General features: G+C 31.4%; 1 pseudogene; it reads right to left on the minus strand.

The window, feature by feature from the left end:
• Positions 1–5,402: 5,402 nt before the first annotated feature.
• On the minus strand, positions 5,403–9,999 carry LOC120249683 (annotated as a pseudogene).
• Positions 10,000–17,329: the final 7,330 nt, after the last annotated feature.

The raw sequence follows: 17,329 nt of genomic DNA on the forward strand, positions 1-17,329 counted from the left end.
AATTTTTAGGTTTAATTACTATATAGGTCCCTGTAATAATGTATTTGCTACCCTTTTAGTCCTTGTAATTATTTTAGATATAATTAAATCCTCATATTTAGTCAGTTGGGTCATTCTAGTCAGCGGTATAGATGGGCAAGTGTAAATTATAAGGACTTAATTGTACCTAAAAATATTGGCAATGGACTAGAACGACCCAACTCGACTGAATATGAGGACTTAATTGTACCTAAAAGTATTAGAAAGACTAAAAAGACAAAAAATACACAATTATAGGGACTTGTACGGCAATTAAACCTAATTTTTACTATTTCAACATAGTACCATTTCCCACTCTCATTGACTTTCCCACAAATGAATGGACCCTAAATCAAAGGGTTTTGGCTTGTGCATTTAAAATTGGCCAAGGTATAGAATTCATTCAACATTAAATTAAAAATAATAATACTTTAGTTTATTATAATAAATGATTGCTGTAGTTATGAAAGAAATTTTAAAAATTCCTAAAATTTTAAAATTAATAACCATGCATTTAAAATTGGCAAAGCCAAATATCTAATAAATATAAAAGATGAAAATTATTTCTTATACATTGAATATCTTCCCTAATCATTGCTATATATTTTTTTTAATTGGCGTAAGAATATCATCAAACCTAACTTATTACTTTTTGAATGGAAATTAAACAATAATAAAATGCACTTTCTTCAAATCATTTTGCTTAGTATCGATTTGTTTATTTATTTATTTCGTCAAAGAGAAAGCATTAAAAGTACAAGACTAGTCATCCATTATGCCAAACTCCGCAAGGCTACAAACATGTTGGTCTTAAGACTTAAATTTGTTTATAAAATAAAATATTTAATAAAATAAAATATAATAAACCTTCCGCTTGGAACAAATCTAAATTCATGTTACATTACTTTAGAAGGTGTCTAATTTTCTGGATATCTAAAAAAACCTGGATTTGTTTGAAAAACCAAAGTTGATCCCTACGTCCATATATATTTGACAATAGGTGATAAATATCCCGACTTAAGAGTTTGTTAAAAGATGAATAAATACAAAAGTGCATCAATTACAATGATTTATCGACCTTTACAGACTTATTAACTAGAGTAGGATCTATACATATAAGACAATAAAAGTTAGCCACATGCACACAGAAAATTTATAGAAAGCATACCGAGCAAATAAATCCTCTCTGTCATATAATCCTCGAGATAAGGGATACAGTTCTTTTTACAAGAGACTTACTACTCATGGCCCATTTAAACAGTACTATAAACACCACAATAATGATTGAACAATATTGTGGGCTGATTACCTAATTTCAATTCTGCTGCCCACTCACTCTTATGTGACAATCCACTGCGGTATGCAATAGTTGTCTATCATTTTGTTATATCATAGATCCTTGCTTTGTAATTTAAAATAAAATTTTTAAAATATGATATGATAATTTTTTTAAAAAAAGAAAAACTATATCCTCGCTATAAAATTTATGCATTAGAAACCCAAGTATAACTAAAATAAAATAATATAATATAAAAAACAAGGAAAACTTTTTTATTATATATTTTACAAAATTAAAATAAATTTATATTTAAAATCAATACAAAGAATTGAATTTACAGTCAAAAACCTATATATTTTTCTAATCTTGTATTTAAAAATACTATTTTAATAAATGATTGTGGACTCAAGGGTAGATAAGAAAGAATTCAATTTAATTAGAGAAAAATAATTTCCTTCAGAAATATACAGGAAATTAGATATTCTTTTAAGTGCGTGCAAGACAAAAAAAAACTCTTTATTTTTATTTATTTATTTATTTATTTTTACAAATATCCACTAATATCTTGTCAGGCCTTAGGCATAGGCCCGACCCTAGCATAGATGATGAAGGCTTAGGCCATCTCCAACTATGATCCCAAATCTCAAATTTGGGAGTCATAGTTGGCTCCAATGCATCCCTTTTTTCTACCCCATAGTATTACTTATAATATTTTAATATAATTATAAGTAATACTTTAATATAATTATAAAATTTATGTGCAATTAATTATTTAATAATAAAAATTTTAATTAAATTAATTTATGATAAATTTATTAAACTAAAATAGTTAAAATATACTTAAAAACAATGAAAGACACTTGCACTACGAATTTATATTTTCAATAATATTTAATTTTATTTTTGTTGTTAAAATTGTAATCAACAATGTGTTTATTAATTATTTATCAAAATAAATAAAAAAATTATAATTAAATTTCTAAATAAATTAAATCATAAATTAAAAAATATTTTAAATAATTTTTATTAGTAATATATTACATTGTAAATAATATTTAATTAAATTATTGTTGAAAAAAATTAATTCTAAGTATTTTGTGGTTGAATAGTAATAATAATAAAAAAATAAGATGTGTAAAAGAATATTCTCTTTTGGGGTAAGATTTGGGATTTGTGGTTGGAGCATAATTTATTATAGTAGAACCACATTTGAAATTTGGGGTTGTGGGTTGGAGATGGCCTTATGGCTAGGCAGGGATGATTCTAGTGAAAATAGGGCCCTAGACAAAATTATAATAAAATGGGATGATTCTAGTGAAAATAGGGCCCTAGACAAAATTATAATTACGTAATTAAAATAAAAATAAAAATTATTATTAATAATTACGATAAAATAAAATATTGATCCAAAAAATCTAAATATTTGAGATTTATTTTTGCTACTTGCATAAAAAAATTCAATGGTAAGATAATATTATGCGGATAGGAAAATAGTATAAAAGATAACAATATATGAAATATTAAATATAATTTAACAAAAAACATGTCAGGTTCTAAATAATTGTAGGCCCTATTATAAGACCAAATTTATTATATATTGATATTATTATAAATTAAGTCTTATAATTTAAAAAAATATTTAAAATTTTCAAGATTATAATTTTATATATAAGATAACATTAAATGAAAATTTTAAATATAATTCTTTTGAAAAAGAAAACATGAATTATGAGACCCTAGAAAATTATGAGGTCCTATTGTAAGACCAAATTTATTGCATATTGATATTATCATATATTAAGTTTTATACTTTAAAAAATATTTAAAATTTTTAAGATTATAATTATGTGATAGCATACTAATAAATAAAAATATGAAATAAGATTTAAAAAATTAATTGAGACATTTTTTAAAATTCTATTACCTTATTATAACACCAAATTTATTAGATACCATACATTAACTTTTAAAGTTAAAAAAAAAAATAGTTAAAATTTTTAAAAATATAATTATGCAGATAAAATAATAAATAAAAATTTTAAATATAATTTTAGAAATAAAAATTATGGCCCCTAGAAAATTTTACGGCCTAATGAAACAAGACAGTTTTCATTGATGATTCCATCATTTTCATTGAGAGAACTAAGTTGCTAAGCCACTATTGGCTCTCAGGGGAGAAAAGGCACAATATTAACAGATGTTAAAAGTTGAAAAACAAAGAAGTCTGACTTTTGAAAGTCTAAATGTATTCAGAAGAACAAGTCTAGTAATGCTTGACCTGCAAGTCTGCAACCACATAAACATACTGTGCTCTTTTGCTTAATATATACCTGAAGGTTACCAGCGAAAATCTTATTCAAACTTGGTTTTGTGCAATGTCATTCAACATTTATGTCAAGAATGTCAATTACTTTGGAATGAAGAAATCAAAGATCAATTGTTTGAGATACTAATAATAATGCATGTTTCTTCCTTGTATTCTCACTAGAAATTTGGGAGAAAACAGAGCATAAAGATGTAGAAAAGAAGAAGTGAATCCTAGATTGACTTGACTTGAACTTAATCTACTTGAAGAATAAGAAAAATATCATGGCTGTACGTACTACCTGTTTCCCTAGTTGTAAGATTAGATGTGGATTTGCATTGAAGATAAAAGAAATGGAAATTGGAAGGAAATTTGAAGTCTAGACTTTGGTTGAATGAAAAAACAAGGAAAATTTTTTTAGTGGATACCGAACTTTGTCCTTATTTCAGTTTGAGCACTAACTTTCAATGTGTATCAAAATGATTTCATTTTTTCCGCAGGTAATTGGGGATTTCCGGTGGCTTTTTGGTGATGTGGACGTTAGAAAGCTTGCGTGGATGCCCTAGGTCCACATCACTGATTTGCCAGCACAGCCACTTAACCACAATGGTGATTTTTTTTTTTCACGTAGGAGGCACACATTAGTGTCTCTCCCATCACCCCTTTCTTTCTCTCTTTCTCTCTCGATTAATGTAGCCCTTGTTCCTTTTTTTGGGACCTGATCGTCCACTAACACCAGGAAGACTGTGGCATTGAAACCAGGAGCAGTTCTTTTTTAGTTCGTTTTTAAGTGAGGTCTATTCAAAACTCTCAATCCTTCAAAACATTATAGTTCTCATATCAATGTCAAGTGCTTTTGTTAGAAGTGGGGATTTATCTGTGAGTATTGATGAGAAGATACAATAAATGAAAACATGACACATAAAGCAGCATGCCAACAAATTCAACAGATAAAAAGAATATACGCTTAGATACTTGTGTGTAAAAGGAAGGGGAAAAAAAATTATAAAAGAAAAATAAGTAAGAAAGGAAAGAAAAAAAAACAATATGAAAAGTAAATGAGAATGAAACCCAAGCTTGTGCTCCTAGCACTTAAAAAACCTTTTTCATCCATCAAACATGCATTAATTATTAATACATCAGACCAGGGAACACACCAGACAGAGACACTGGTGGTGCGTCTGATGCACCGGTGAGGAACTAGGCCTACAGTAGTTGGGAGGGAAAGAGAGAAAGAAAGGGGGAATGAGAGAGACGTTGATGTGTGCATCCTACGTGATCGCCACCATGTCACCAAAAATCCATTGGAAATCCCTTGTTAACCCATCGGAAAAATGAAATTAAAATTTAGTACTCATTTTAATACAACTTAAAAGTTAATGCTTAAACTGAAAATAAATCTAAAATTTGGTACTTACTAGAAAAATTTATTGTGAAAAAACAAGATGGATATAAGGATATGCAAATAAATGACAATGAGTTGAGTTTTTTTATTGCCCTTCGTATACCCTTTGTGGAGTCACAGACTTGATTAGATGTAACTACTTGGTAGGAAACAGTGGAAGTTTAATGTGTGCTTGGATTGATGGAACACGAGAAAGAATAACGAAAAAACAAGTTTGATGACCATAATTGCAGGATTGATTAGATTGAAAAAGATGAAAGCACTATACACATGATACTATTAACTAGACCTACAAGCCGATGTGGGTGCATTGGTTCATTTGGTAATGTTACATATAAATAAGAAGGATAAGCATTCTTACTAACCACTTGCGCAGAGAGATGACCAATAGTAGCCTATGATGTATGAGTAGAAGGTATTTTGCACCCGATGTCAATGCCGTAAGGTTGAGATGCGACATACTTTAGTGCAGAGACAATGTCACGCATGAAAGGACGGATTTCAGCATGGTCATGAGGCACATTGAGATGAGTGAAACAAGCTGGTAGAAGCCCCAAAGAGGACAGCGCCCTTGGAGCAATAGATCAGCCAGTTGAGTGAATCTACTCCTATCATTGAAAAATGGGCATAACTGCAACAGATGGTAACAAACTTTTCAATAATTTCAAGAAGGTAAGTGGCCATAGAAATCTAAAGTACCAAACAAAAAAACAGTAGTTTGATTTTTGCTAACTTAGCTATGGCAATATCCATCACCACCCTCGGTCACATTTCTTGTGTTGCATGATCATTAAACACGAATGCTTCAACTGAAATGACACAAGAACTTTACATGTTTTCATATTCTTATGTTTCTAGGATAATAAAATAATCTAATCAGCTAATTAGACAATTTCAGAGGTAGATACACCGGTAAATGCACTTTCCTAAACAAGTTACCTTTCATATGCATTTTCTCTTGTGAGCAACAAAAAACACAAATCTTAAGCTAAGTGTATGCATGCATAAAACATTGTTTTGTGCCACAAATTTAAGTTTGATGCATATCCATAACATTGACATCCAGAACTTAATCATCATTATTCAGTATTTCAAGAGGAGAAAGGAACATATATTGAACGCATGGCAGAGAGACAAAATGATATACCCATTCAATCAGACTCTCAGTTCCTGTTCCAAGGGAAAACTCAAACACCCTTCAACCACTTATCAGCTCCAATAGAACCACACCAAAGCTATAAACATCTGAATTTACATTCAGCTTTCCACTCTGAGAATAATCAGGGGCACAGTAGCCATGGGTTCCCATGACCGTGGTCGAAACATCAGTGTCCTCTCCAACAGGTCCAAACCTTGCAAGTCCAAAATCAAAGTGTTTAGAGTTGAAGTCCTCTTCTAATAAAATGTTTGAAGATTTCAAGTCACGGTAAATAACAGGATAACAGGAGGATCTGCCATATCATGAAAATAGGCAAGGCCCTTTGCAGCACCAAGAGCAATCTTCACTCGTGTGTTCCATGACAATGACTCTTGGCCATGGCGCAAATCTGACATATAAGCATTTCATTGATCAATAATGTGGAAATATCAACAGCTCCAAATAAGAATAAGATGCATAAGCAAAAGATAACGAAGATCAATAAATAAAGTGTTTTTTTGAAAAAGATTAAGTTGGCTGTTTTGTGAGTATTTAATTTGATGGTAAATGGAAAATAGAAGGAAAATTATTTTGGCTATTTGGTTGGAATCCTGGATAAAGAAAATTAGATAGACAAGCAAATGAAAAGATCTGACATTTAAAAAGTTTCACAATTACTTACAATGATAGTTGGTCTTTTTTAGCTTAGGATTGTTTATGGGTATGCTACTAAATGGAAAATATAATAACCATTTCTATATTGATAATAAATAACAATGATACAAAATCCAAATGGAAAAAAAGAGTAGTATCATTAAATACTTTATATTTAACTTGAGCACTAGAACTGTCCACTAGTAGGGATGGCAATTATATCCAAACCCTACCCGACTTGAGTTTGACGGGTAAAGCCCGGTTTGACTGGGTTTCGGGTCGGGTTCGGGTAATACCCGATTAATGTAAAGCGGGTGTGGGTGCGGGTGTGGCTATGGGAATCCTGATACTCAAACCGAACCCCAACGCGAACCCGACCTGAACTTCAATTAAAAAATATACCCAATTATATATATTTAATTTTTTTGTTAGGATTTTTTTAATTCCTACTCTATGATGTTGAATTTGTCTATTTTATATTGCTTTGAATTTATATTTTTTCAATTCCTACTCTATGGTGTTCATTCAAACAAAAAACTATGATTTTTATTGATATTTTTAATTTTTATTTGATATTTTAATTTTATTTTAAATGTTTTTAAATAGGGTCAAGGTAGGGTGGGTATACCCATGGGGACCCGATTACCCGTCGGGTGCGGGTGTGGGTTGGGGTTTCGAAAACCCGTCGGGTTCGGGTATGGGGCGGGGTAGCAGGTTCGGGTGCAGGTATGGCAAAACTCGCACCCGACCCGACCCGTTGGCATCTCTATCCACAAGTGTTATATTCTGTGATTGCCTGGGAGAAAAGGCCTTGAAAATACTAATCCTGGAGGTTTCTCAAGTTGTAAAGTGAACAAAATGACTAAGGGGGTGTTTGTTTGAGTGGACTTGAAAGTCAAAGGATTTGAAAATCCTTGGATTTGAGAAATCCTTTGTTTGTTTCAAAAGATTTGAATTTATTTTGTATTTCCAAATCCAAAAGTCATGGGATTATGAAATTCGACCAAAATGACCGAATTCCAAAATCCCATCCAATGAATCCCTCACATGCAAGTATATATTAATTATATTAATTACTTATAATATTTAAAATTTGAATTCATATTTATTATATTAATTACTCATAATATTAATTACACTATAATTATATTTTATAAAATATTAAATATAATATAATTATAGTGTAATTAATATTAGTAATATAATATATAATTGATATATTATATTATATTATATTAACTATTTTAATAAATTATTAATAAATTATATTTATTATAACAAATTAAGTATATATTAATTATTTTAATTACTCATAATATTAATTACACTATAATTATATTTCATAAAATATGAAATATAATATAATTACAGTGTAATTAATATTAGTAATATAATATATAATTGATATATTATATTATATTAATTAATTTAATAAATTATTAATAAATTATATTTATTATAATAAATTAAGTATATATTAATTATATTAATTACTCATGATATTAATTACATCGATTATATTTTTATAAACATATTAAATATAAAAAAATAATTAATATATGCTATTTTATTATAATAAATTAAATGTATATTAATTATGTTAATTACTCATGATATTAATTACACTATAATTATATTTTTATAAAAAAATATTAAATAAAATATAATTATAGTGTAATTAATATTAGTAATATAGTATATAATTGATTTATTATATTATATTACTTATTTTTAATAAATAATTAATATATTATATTTTATTATAATAAATTAAGTTTATATCAATTATATTAATTACTAATAATATTTTAAATTTAAATTCATATTTACTTAAAATTAAATGTATATTTTATAATGTATATATTAATTATTATATCAAATCAGACACATGTTTTCTAAATCCAAATTTACAAATCCCTTCAACCAAACACAATATTGTGTGATCCAGTATTACAAATACATCTAACCAAACACTGGATTTAACTCTCCTGAATTATCAAATCCAAGGATTTGTAAATACAAATCCACTGCATTTTCAACTACATTCAACCAAACGCCCCCTAAATGAAAACTTGAAAAGAATCCAAAGAACTGGCAAATGAATGGCAAGAATATCTCGCAAAGGATATTTCATTTCTATTGCAGTAAAATAATCAAGCAGAACAATTTTAGCATGCAAACAAACAAGCTATGTTCCTAGACAATGAAACTCACCAAACAAGTGATTATCCAAGCTTCCCCTGAACATGTTACTCATAAACCAAGAGTCTTTCTTCTCCTTCAGCACAATATCCAATCAAGTTGACAAGATTGGGATGGTGCAGTACAGTCAGCATGAGGAACTCCTCATTCCCCTGCATTGCATACCTATTGAACTTCTTGATTACCACCTCCTATTCAGACCAACTACTGGCATTCAAATCCAATAAATAAAAAAAGAACATTCTAACCAAAACAAGAGATTATTGCAAGAATAAATATGGAATTTATATATACCACCATAAACACTCCTTAAAAATGAAGAATAACCACCATAAATTATATAATTCACCTTAGAAATTATTGAATCATATGATTTGATTATAGAGGTTTGTCTTATTTATTTCAATCAAATATTTAGAATATTGATAAACACATGAATGCAAACATCAGTTTTTATAATAATATGAGGACAAAAAAAGTAAAACCCTAAAGTTATATTTTTTTTCTTGCTTGATTCTCTAAGAATCCTTTGAAGACCTTCCCAAACCCATCCTTGCCAATGAGATTCAATTCCTCAAAGTTCTCTGTGGCCATAGAGAGCTCTTTCAAATCGAAGCTATGAGCATTCCTCTGCATCTCGCCTCCACTCCAAGACGATTTGTTCTCATAGTCTTCAATTGAAAAACACATAAAAATCATTGAAAATATAATATAAAAGGGCAATATCGCAACAAATTAGGAAAATTACCGAGGGAATCAATGGAGCCCTTGTGTCGCTTGAGCCGCTTCCGGTTAGGGCTGAGGCAAGGAAAGCAGACCATGGTGCCGATCACGATCCACCTCCGGATTGAAAGGGGGGACTACATGGGCTTCTTCTCGACTTTCATCAAGGGTGAGATCGAGAATGAGAACAAGAGAGAACGAGGTAGGAAGAAGCTTGCTTCCCAAAAAATGAGGTTTTTATTTCTATAAAAAGAGAAGCTCTGAAGCCAGTTCGGTTTGCACGAGAAGACAAGGAACTTTACGTCGGGATCAGCTCTGTTTAAAGAGATCTAGGATTTTGGCTTGCGTACTCTTGTAAAAAATGATAAATTACTTATGTACCCACCTTAGTAAAACATTAAAATAATATTTATTTATAAACCTTTCAAACTATAAATTAATTTAAAAAATCATATATATATATACTCTTAATTCTTTCCTCTAAAAATGTTTCCCTCTGAACTTGCAAGTTGGGGGTCATTTGTCAACTTTTAATTGGTTAGGCTTCCAATGTTAGACCAATCATTGATCATATCATGTAGAGATGCATCAAAGGAGAGAACAAAGTGGAATAGAAATCGTAAATAGAGCTTCTTGGATAGCTCTAGCTATGGTGGCTTTTCCTTCAGTAGGATTTATTTCAAAGGTATGATATCTGTGTGTTTTTTAAATTTTTTTTACTTCTATATTATTTGAGACATAATCATTGTGATTTTTTCATTGCATAAAAAAAACTCATCAGAGTAGTCAGCTATAGCCACCAAGGCTTTGTCTATTCCTCAAAAAAGTTTTGATGGCTGAAGCCATTGATAAATTTAAGCAGATGATGGAGAACGATAGGGTGGTGAAAAGAGAGAAGGAGCAATGAGATTGCGTTGATGGCCAAGATGGCAATGTAGGTGGCGAGGGGAATGCACCAATGTGTGGGTCAAAAATTGGGCTATGGAAGGATGGTGGAGCTCGGGCAAGGGAAGCGATAATAAAAACTCAACGGATTTATCATTAGTGTCTGTTATCATCACCGACATGGACAAATGTAACTCCTTCTACTTTTAATGTGAATGAGGCTATATTATCAATGAGATCGGGAAATAGACATAAGATTATTCTGACAAAAACCTAGGCCTTAACGTAGGTTCCGTTTTATTAGTCCATTAAGCAGAAGAATACAACAACCTTAGTATTTTGCAACCAATCCTATAATGAATATATTGAAGATGCTTTCATGAAGATTATGCGTTGAATATAATGGTATGGCATTAATAATTTGAGAATAAACATATTAATTTTATTCCTTTTTTTTTTCTTTTTCTTTTTTTTTGAAGATGGTACAAAAGAATTGGTTTAACTTTTGCTGTGCATGCACTTTCCATCTTCTCATTGAAAGATGCCTCCTATACTTTTATTTAATTTTATATGTTACTTATTGAATTCTGAATTTTCCCCCCTTTTGATAGCACGGTGAATGTTGACATTGCAGTGGAGTTGAGCATGTTATTAGATGATGATAGATCAAATCCAGATCTAATGGCCTAGTGAGGTGCTCAACATGATGAGTGGTGATGGCCCATTTTGGGGACAGGCATGGGAGTGATTAGTGGGGATGAGAATAGGTAACAATAGCGAGATGGTGAGGAGATGGGGGTCTCGGGATTTGCGTGAAGTGGTACACGCATTAGAGGGGAAAACTATTATTTAGGATTGGATGTTTTTTTATTTCTAGATTTCTTTAATTATTATTAAGTTTTATTAAATGATAATTATATTTTTTTTTACTATAAATAATATGTATAACAAAAGTAAAATGTGTTGTTAAAAGATGAGATGATATGTTTAGATATGATAATATCGTTGAAAGTGGATGATTTTTGGAAATACATTCTTAGGAGATGGAATAGATGAGAAAAAAATAATTTTTTTTCTTAATAAATTAAATATACTACATTGATAAAATTATATAAATTTGAAGTCTATTTCTTATAATCCAAATGCTTTATAAGGGTAGAATTTATATTATGATGATGATGATTATGATGATGATGATAGGTTAGCTCATTTGCCTAATTTTATAAATATAGTTGTCCAAGTCACCACCGAACTCATATTTGATTTATACACTTGAAGTCTATTTCTTATAATCCAAATGCTTCTAAGGGTAGAATTTATATGATGATGATGATGATGATGATGATGATGATAGGTTAGTTCATTTGCCTACTTTTGTACATATTGTTGTCCAAATCACCACCAAACTCATCTTTGATTTATACACTTGAAAGAACTTACATGACATTGAAAGTTTATATTACTAGTAAAATGTTTTAGTAACAATAACCTACAATAATGAGTATGTACAGAGATATATTGTTTTCCAATCTACAATATAAATGATAATTAAATTTTTTTTTTAAAAAAATGATATGGATAATAGAAGCAAAATGTGTTGTTAAAAGATGAGATGTTAAGTTTATGTATGATAATACAATTGGAAGTGGGTGATTTTTGGAATATGCTCTTGGGAGATGGAATAGATGAGGAAAAAATATTTTTTCCTTGATAAATTAAATAGACTACATTGATAAAATTTATATAAGTCTTAAATCTATTTTTTATAATCCAAATGCTTTCTAAGGGTAGAATTTATATAATGGTAGAATGCCAAGTCATGTTGTGGTCCTTAGCTACAAAAGTTGGATGTTAGACAACCACTGCCTAGCTCACTTGATTAATCAAATAATTAAGCTTATAAAATTCATTATTTATCGATAACTCATCTAGCTTTAATAAGGAGGTCCTTATCCACAATGAACTCCTCTTCCTGGAATCTCAATTTTCCTTGCAGGAATGCAAGCTCACAACAATAGAGACTCAATCGAGGTCTGAGGAACTTTACGATGAGCTTGTTAAATGCCATTAAGCCAAGATAGCCGGATCGATAGAATATGGTTCAGGGACACCTGATGATATGATCACAAATTCATAGCATAGGATCCAGTGATGCCAAGAGGGTTTGAAAATCGTATTTGATTTTGTGTTTCTTTTGTTTTAAAAGAAAAAGTGTTACAATATTAACAAAGCAAAGGATTAAAAGCCTAAGGGGTTCAATAGTAAAAATTATGGGGGAAAATAGACTTATCATATAAAAAATGAGTAAAGCTATTCTTGCCAAAATTCTCACACGAACATCTCACATGAATGACATGGATGCCCATGTGGCATCCATCTCATTGGTGTACTCTCCGCAAGTGCACGGATCGTTACAAGTAATACATTGGTACCCCGTGTGGGTAGGGTTGTCGAACCACAGGGATTGAACTTCTAGTACTAGTTGATCCTCTAATGTCTAAGATAACCAAATGGATGATAAAGAGGTTAACAACTAAACAGAGAAAAAGAACTAAAGGTTGGAAGAACCAGGTAGACTAGGGTTGAGTTTCAATAACAAGAGAGCAATACCCCGGGATAATTCCTATATGCTCTAGATACTAACTTGATTCTAATGCCTACCAAGGTACATTCTAAGATCGTTGTGGGTGCTTAAAAGCTTTGTTACATCTACGGCTCTTAAATACGCCAAGTTTTGCTAATGTAACTGTGGATTTCATACACGCCAAGTTTTGCAACTACCAAAGGTAATCACAACTATGGTAATCCACACATGCAGAGTTTTACACAAGCAACTATGAAAATCAAGCACGCCAAGTTATGCAACATATTAAAAACACAAGAACACTTTAGAACTCCATAGGCATTAGAAAACAAGTAGTCAAAGTATAAGAAGCAACATAGTTCACAATCCCGGGGCACCGTGGAACGGTTAGCCTATCATGAGTTCATATAACTCAGAGTAAAAGATAAATGCAAACAAGATAGAAATCATGACTTCCCCCTTTTAGAAAAATCTCTTCAGTTGTACATCAAGAACTCCATGGATTGGGCAAACTCTATTTCTCCAGCGTTTCTAGCTCAACCATGATCCCCTTAGCTCATGTGGTGATGGTTGATCATCATTCTCTTCAAGGCTCCTCCGCTGGAGAAGAAGTCTCCCGAACAAAAGATAGCAAGAAATCCTAAATTTAGGAGTTAAAAAGGAACTTTCGGGCTCGACACATTCTTAGCATGGTCGTTCTCAGACCGTGCTCTTCTTGGAACTTCTGAGTGAAAAGGGCTAAGTGTCATCTCAAGATAATCACAGGGAGAGCATGACCGTGCTCCCCCCGTGCTCGGCTTGAGCACGCCCATGAAAGGAGCACGCAGATCGTGTTTCCCCTAAAAACATAAGCAACTCCTATCCAGAGATAATCACTAGGAGAAAGCACCCCCAAACTTCACCTGTGCTCTTGCTAAAAAGTAGAGGAGTCCCATTCAGAGAAAACCATGGGGAGATGGCACACTCATGCTCTGCCTGTGCTTGCATTGGACACTTAGAGAAATTGTCTTCTTTGGTTGATTTTGTCCCTGATTTCACTCCATATATGTTATGAGCTCAAAAGCCTGCACCAAAGACAAACATATCCAGAATAACATCATTCATAGACAAAAAGTGCTTAAAGATGAGGAAAAGAGTGCATTAAAGGTATGCAGAATATGATATGAAATGCACTCATCACTCCTTCACATATTATCTCTCCTAATCAGCTATTTCAAAAAATTAAAAAAATAAAACTAAAAACTACAACTACAACTAAAACTATAACCTAAACCTCACCTCAACCAACTCTCCGCCGTCTCCTCATCTTCTCTCCTCTCACTAGTGCCACCCATCATCCTCATCTAGCCGCGGTTTCTTTCCTCCTGACATCACGACCCCGTTCTTCCTCTCATCACTTTCGGCTGTCATCCACTTCTCACTAACTGCCCGGCACTCCTCTTTAATTCGCTTTTGGCCATCCTTTCCATCTTTGGCTTACGACGTGGCGGCCGATACCAATGCTGATGCCAACAATGCGTTTGTGTGCTGTCTTCGTCATGATCTTCGTACGAGTAAGTGCGAAGCTTCTCCGTTCTTGATGCCCTTTCTATCCCACTTCTAATCTCTAATCAATTTAATAATTAATATCATCAATTGCATGCTTTATTGATTAAGCATTCCGGTGGATTGGAATGGTTGGCTGTAAGTTTTTTTTTAATTTGTTTTGAATCTTATTTGTATGGGTTTTTCTTATCATGCAACAATTTTCCTCCTTTTCTTTTATACATTCCATTTTATATCTAGTGATGAAATTTGATGTTTTTTAAATGACAGTGTTTTCTTAATAAGATACTTCTAGTGTGTATCATTTCAAATTTCTAGCATAAATGACATTAATTAGAAGTGGAGTGTGTAAACATCATTTGAGCTTGTGTTGTTTTGAGATACTTGTAATATGAAATTCATGCATGGTCATGTGTGAAGAAATTTGTTATTTTGAGATACTTGTATTTTTAATTAAGTGTGTAACATTTTAGGTTTTCTTTTCTAGCCCATCATCCAAATCAAAAATATTATGGTAGAATTGAAAATCGGGTCCTCTGAACCATGCATGAAGTGAACGAAAATTGGGCCTTTTAATTTAGAAATATTAAACAAACAGAATGAAGAAATGGTAAGCATGGAGGTATTAACATATGAAAAAACTGTTCAAAAGAAGGCATGATGCTTAATTTTGAATAAGTATACAATTTTTACATTGAGTATGCTCGCCAAGAAGGTTTTGGCATTACAAAATGAAGTACAAGATTTCGAGATGATGGAAAATTGAAATATTACACACTTGCATGCGTAAGAAGTGGTAGAAGAATATCCACTGCAAAAAAATGCTTTCAACCCTATGCTATCTACCAAGACGAATTGTCAAGCCAAATTAATGTTGTAATTGGTTATGATGGATAGTGCACTATATCTAGTGTTAAGTTGGAACACGACCAAGCACTAAGTCCACAAAAATCTCGTTTTCAGAAATGCAATAAAAAAATGGATGGATATGTAAAAAGAAAACTTGAATTAAATGATCAGCATAGGCTTTAGTACAAATTTTCATTCTTTAGCACTTGAAAGTGGTAGTTATGAAAATTCACATATACAAAAAAAGATTGTATAAATTATATTATAAAAGCATGACAGCTCAGGCTTGGTGTTGGGGATGTTGAAGCACTTGGCAATTATTTTCTCTTATGCATCAGAGAAATTCAAAATTTTTCACATGATTGAAATAGATGACAAGGGATCATTTGAAAAATATATTTTGGGCAAATGCAAGGTCCATAGCAACATATGAGGCTTTTGGTGATGTAATATCATTTGACACAATGTACTTGATGAACAAGTATGATATGTCTTTTGCTCTTTTTATTGGTTTAAACCATCATAGATAGACTATATTTTTTTTAAATGTGGTTTATTATCTAAAGAAAATATGGAAACTTATATTTGGTTGTTCAAAACCTAGTTAGAATGCATGTCTCATAAGGCTCCTAACGCAATTATTACAGATCAATGCATGGCTAATCAAGGTGCAATTAAGGCAATTTTTCCGAATTCTCATTGCCGACTTTGTCTATTGTATATAAGGAAAAAAGTACCTGAAAGCTTGGAGGGCTAACTTAGTACAAAGCAATAAAGAAGATATTGAAGAGTATCATTTATGAGGCGGTGGATATTCAATGATTCTAAGATATTTGGTTGAAGATGATAAAGGACTACAACATAGAAAAGAATGAGTGGTTGAATTTTTTATTTAAAATCCATCATCAATGGGTTCTTGTCTATGTCAAAAGAATTTTTTGGGATGGGATGTCTACCACGCAAAGAAGTGAAAGCATAAATGCTTTTTTTTAATGGCTATGTTTGCCCGACAACATTTTTAAAGCAATTTGTGGAGGAATATAACAATGCATTAAAAAGTAAGGTTGAAAAGAAAATAAAGCTGACTTTGCTTCTTTTAACACAAACTTTCATATGCTAACCGATTGTCATTTTGAGAAGCAATTATTGGAAGCCTATACAAATGAAATTTCTAAGTTGTTTCAAGACAAATTGAAAGGAATGCTATATTGCAATCTTGCACTTATCAATTTAGATGGGCCAGTACATACATTTCAAGTGACATACATTTTCAGAGGAAATGAAGGCAGACTCATAAAACAAGTGGTATTCAATGTTTATCATAATGAAGCTGACTTTAGCATTAAATGCATATACCGTTTATTTGAGTTCAGAGGAATTATTTGCAGACATATATGCAAGGTTTTCATTGGGAAGAACATCAAAGAGCTTCCACCTCAGTATATTTTACTACGTTGGAGAAAGGATATCAAACGCAAAGATACTTATGTGATTACTTGTTATGATGATACATAAACTTGTGAACAAAAAATGTGATACAATAGCTTATGCTCTCATTTTTCCAAAGCTGCTAAAATTGGAGCACAATCTATCAAGAAATATAATTTTCTAATGAAATGTGTGGATGAGGCAATTTATAAGTTGATGGCTAACACAAATTATTGGGATTGTCATCTAAAGCAACTTCTACCACAGAAGTTATTGGAAGAAAATCATGAACAATACCAATCAACATCTTCAAC

The sequence above is a fragment of the Dioscorea cayenensis genome, chromosome 1, assembly GCF_009730915.1.
Source record: "Dioscorea cayenensis subsp. rotundata cultivar TDr96_F1 chromosome 1, TDr96_F1_v2_PseudoChromosome.rev07_lg8_w22 25.fasta, whole genome shotgun sequence".
NCBI classification, from domain to species: domain Eukaryota; kingdom Viridiplantae; phylum Streptophyta; class Magnoliopsida; order Dioscoreales; family Dioscoreaceae; genus Dioscorea; species Dioscorea cayenensis.